The following is a 4,796-nucleotide window of genomic DNA, read 5'->3' as shown; positions in this document are numbered from 1 at the left end:
GATTTGAACCCTGCTCTCCCACATGAAAGGCCACAGTGCTTATCATAAGACTATAGGAGATGTGGCAAAGGACAATCCCAGGGATTGGATTGTATGTATACAGAAAAAGTTTACCTTGCCAATGCAATTATTGACACTTAAGTGCAATATATTACAGCAATAGGACAACATAAAGACAGTATTACAGTAAAACATCAAAATACAATCTTATTAATATTGTAATCACTGAACTACTGAGTTTAAATATTAAAAAACTATGGTGCAGTACCATATTGTTCAGAGGCAGCAGGGGGCAGTATTGGACAATACAAGGCTCCAATGACTGCCATTAAAATTTATTAAACATTAATATTTCAAAAACTATARGTTTTACAGGCACCAAAAGGCATAGCCATCATTTGGCACAGGGGCTTTACAGATTTAAATTACAATGGCAGCTCTAGGAATAAGTATGCAGGAGGAGAAGCATGGCAAAGTTGAGATGACTTGGATGGGAAACGAATCACAATAGTGATAATTTTTTCTTCCGTATGTTTTTGGCCCCTTTCTCTTTCCACGATTTTTAAGCTATTTCAACAATTCATATGTAAAAATGTTCAGCTCATTCAGGACATTCCAGCTACGGCTTTTGGTATTTCTGCTATTTATACTTTTTCAGCTTTTTCACTTTTTTAGCCACTTTTTTGCATTGAAAATGAATGGAGTTATTTTCAACATCCTTAAAATCCTTCAAATTGTTTCTAAATCTTAACAAAACCTTACCCAATTTGTGCTGGTTTTGCTCTTATTATTAAATTCATTGTGACAATTCTTGCAATTTTCTTTGCAAATTTTAGCTTTTTTCTATTATTTTAGATATATGTCTGCCCTTTTCTGTTATTCTGCTTTTTTGTGCTTCTTCCTGCTATTTTGAGTTATTTGTGCTTCTCATAGTTGCTTTCTGCTGTGTTCTGCTATTTTAGCTTTTAGCTTTTTTATCCCAATTCAGCTATATTTTTGCTCCTTTCTTCTGATTTTCTGCCTTTATTTGCTTCTTTAAGATGTCCAAGTTTAATTTACAATAATTCTTTTGCTGTTAAACATTTTCAGCTCAATTTAAGCAGCTTTCAGCTAAAGTTTTCAGCAACTGGCATTCACACTAGCATTTTTGCAGGAAATGCAATTCTCTAGTTTCACTTTGTGTTTTACTTTTCCTCCTCACTCTGTGTGACAGCACGTAAATATACAAAGTGGGTAGAAGAAAGGAGGGCAGGGGAGAGGACAGAAAGGGAGGGGGACTGGTGGGCATGAAATCAGAGTGAGCTTCTCTTCTATTGGTCAACATCAAGATCCGTGTTTTCTGAGACAGTCTTTCAGCCCTGCTGCAGCTAACTTCCACCAGCTAGCTAATATGATGGACTTCACTTTGGTAATAGTTTTACAAGTTTGTCTTAGAAACACGCATGTTTCATTATTACAGTTGAATTATGCCTGTTATATTCACAATATTAATTGGTCTGGAAACTAGGTTAGTTTAACAGGTTAGAAAGTTCAGTAACTGTCTGATTCTGTCTGATCATATTATTAGAGTTAACATTTGGCTACGTTTGGCTGCCCTCCTTTAAAGAATCATCTGGATGTGAGGCCTGTAAGCAGCCTAAAATCCTGTTGAAATACAGTAATCAAACAAACAATTTATAGCCTAAACAATAACTTCACACTTATCAGTATTGTTGAGTTATAATTTCAGATCGAATTACTGTATTACTTTCTGCAGTCTATTAATTTGGAAATTACGGAAGCATATTCATGTCATGGGGAAAACAAATTTCTGAACACTCACATTTGTACAATACACCTATAAACACTAAACTAAACTTACAAATGTGATATTGTATTATATTGTATTAACATAATGATATTGCACAAACATTATATTGTATAAATGTAATAATTTTATAAACATTTTATATTGTTCAAACATGATATTTATATTGTATAAATGTAATTATTATGTACAAACATGATACATTATATTGTATAAACATAATATTCACATTGTTTAAACATGATACTTTCATCTAGATGGTGGCAGTGTTGTTATGCAGTTAGTGTTAGCTTGCATGCTAAGACAATAAATAGTTTTTATGTAACAAATGTCGCAGGGAAAAGTCCAATGAAGGGCAAAATGCATCCTGCTCATCAAAAATTATGGATAACAGATGTTGTATCAGATGCAGTAATCTGTTATGTTGGATGCAGGAGGAATGAACCCAGATCTGGATGGAGGCAAAGAGTAAAAGTAAAAATATTTATTTAACAAACAAAAAAAAGGGCTGACGAGGCAGAAAATAACAACAAAACTCTGAGATACAGAGAGACTCAAGGAGAACAAAATACAGTAGTTGGACATGAAGCAACATACGAACCAGCAAGGAAGTGGAGATGAGATCGATTATATACAAGCAGAAAGAAGGAGGATAATGAGCAACAGCTGAGGATGACTGATTACAAAGGACTGACAGGTGAGTGTGGTTAACAGGGAAAAATGACAGGTAACAGACTGAGGTGAGATGAGTGATGACACAAAAAGAACACAAAAGGGAGACAGCGCACAAGACACGGATCCCTACAGCAGAGTACTGCACCGGATCGGGTACCCATGGGTACCCAGCGGGTACCCGCAGAAAACTGTAATCTACGGGTTGAAAATAAAACGGTATTGTTTCACGGGTACGGGCACAGGTATAAATAAAGAAAATGCAGGCAGGTAGACAGTACATATGAATGAGCAAATCTATTCTGGCAGATCGGTAGTATAGCCGCCCTCCTATATATACGTCACCCTGTTAGCGCGATGGATGGACAGCAGCTAGCTAGCTAACAGCACGCTGCTGCGTCATGGAGGGAATACAGGCGAAAATAGCTTCTGGTGACTACCAAATAGCAGACAACACATCATTAAAAGCTAAATCGGATGTTTGGGAAAAAATTTGGCATCATTCGAGATGACAAGAACAATATTGTCAGTGGATTTGCAGGTTATAAAAAAATGTCAAAAGCTTTTAGGTTTTGATAGCCGCAAGCTAGGTACATCTTCGCTGAGGAAACACATCCCCAGCTGCAGGAGCACTGGTTCCGAGACAATTGACCGGTACTTCTCTAAGGACACAACCCTCAAACCCCACAGATGAGAGGACAAGGACACTGTAACAAAGTTAGCAGTGAAGTTTGTTTCTCTAGATATTCGATCTTTTGAGACTGTGTGCGGAGAGGGATTTATTGCACTAGCTCAAGGCTTAATTGACATCGGTGCCAGAGCTGGTCGTGTGGATGCTCAACAACTTCTGCCTGATTCAACCACCGTCTCACGGAGACTGACTAAATTTGCTGAGGATATCTGAGAAAGCATCATCCCGGAGCTGAGAAAGCAGCTGACTGAAAGCAGTGGAGCAGTGACCCTGGACATGTGGACAGATGACTACCGAAAAATCGGTTACCTGTGTGTGACATTGCATTATATCAACGACAGGTGGGAGCAAAGTGAGCGAGTGCTTTGCACATCAGAATGGGACAACACATTACGGAAAACAGTTGACAACCTCAGACCAGCCATCATGCAAGCGTTGCGTAAATACAGCCTGGACAAGTTCTTTTCTAAACTAGTCTATGTGACTGACAGAGGGGCAAATATTGTTGCGGCCCTACGGACTCTAACGAGACTCAGCTGTGCTGCACATGTGTTAAACACAGTGCTGCATACCACGCTAGGAAAACCTGCTGATGATGACGTCTTTGATGAAGAAGTGTCTGCTATMATCGACTCCGCTAAACTACTTGTGACTTACCTTACGCAGTCAAATCTCCAGAATTGTCTAAATAAAACACTGAAAGCCTCTGTGGAGACGCTCTGGAACTCTTTGCATGCAATGTTGGACTCCATCATTGTTCAGTACGAAGATGTTCGCAAACTTCTTGAGGAACGAGGGGAGGAAAACCGCCTTAATAACCTGAGCCCAGAGACTCTGAGTGACATTGTTGCATTTCTGTTGCCATTTAAGACTGCTACCAAAGCCCTGGAGGCGTCCATGACCCCGACCATTCACCTAACAACTGTCTGGTTGGACCGCCTAAAACGCCACCTGCAGCCATCATCATCAGACAGTTTAACACTTTCATCACTGAAGGAAAAATATCTCAAAATTCTTTTTTTTTCAGACATTCTGTAATTTATTTTTTGCACACATTTTTGTTAAGCAATATTCCTCAGTCTAGAAAAATATATTTTAGTGCACTATATTGACTCCCTCTGAAAACAAGCAGTGCTACATTTATGGCTGCAAGAAAGAAAATGATAGTTTCTCTGAAAGGGTACTCTGCTGTGGTGTATAAAAATATTTATTTCTGTATTAAAAAGACTTCCGCCTGATGTGGCAATTGTTCTGTCCCTGTGAGATCGCTGCAAAGCGAGGGGAAGCGTGAGACGAAACGTTGGCGGAGCAGCAGGAGATGTGGTCCACCCTGTAGGAGATGGAGTTGTAAAAGACAGGGTTACTGTGACCGCCTGTCCATTCATGGAGCGGCGGGGAGGTAGTGCCGCAAGCATCCAGCCCACAGCACATACACGAGAGCAAGGTCCTGAATCTGGAGGGCTCTGCGTCAGAACAGTCGGCTTCGATGAGTCTGTGATCGTCTGCAGGGAACGAGACGAAGCTGAAACAGCTGCAGCTCACGTCCATGGGAAGTCTGTGAAAACAACTTTGTCCTTCTTCATCAGTTTCCATCATATTTCCCTCCCTCTTCAGCTCCTTCAGCTG

This window comes from Austrofundulus limnaeus, unplaced genomic scaffold, assembly GCF_001266775.1.
Source record: "Austrofundulus limnaeus strain Quisiro unplaced genomic scaffold, Austrofundulus_limnaeus-1.0 Scaffold286, whole genome shotgun sequence".
NCBI lineage: Eukaryota > Metazoa > Chordata > Actinopteri > Cyprinodontiformes > Rivulidae > Austrofundulus > Austrofundulus limnaeus.
The sequence above is the reverse complement of the archived record's forward strand: the minus strand, read 5'-3'. Positions refer to the sequence as shown.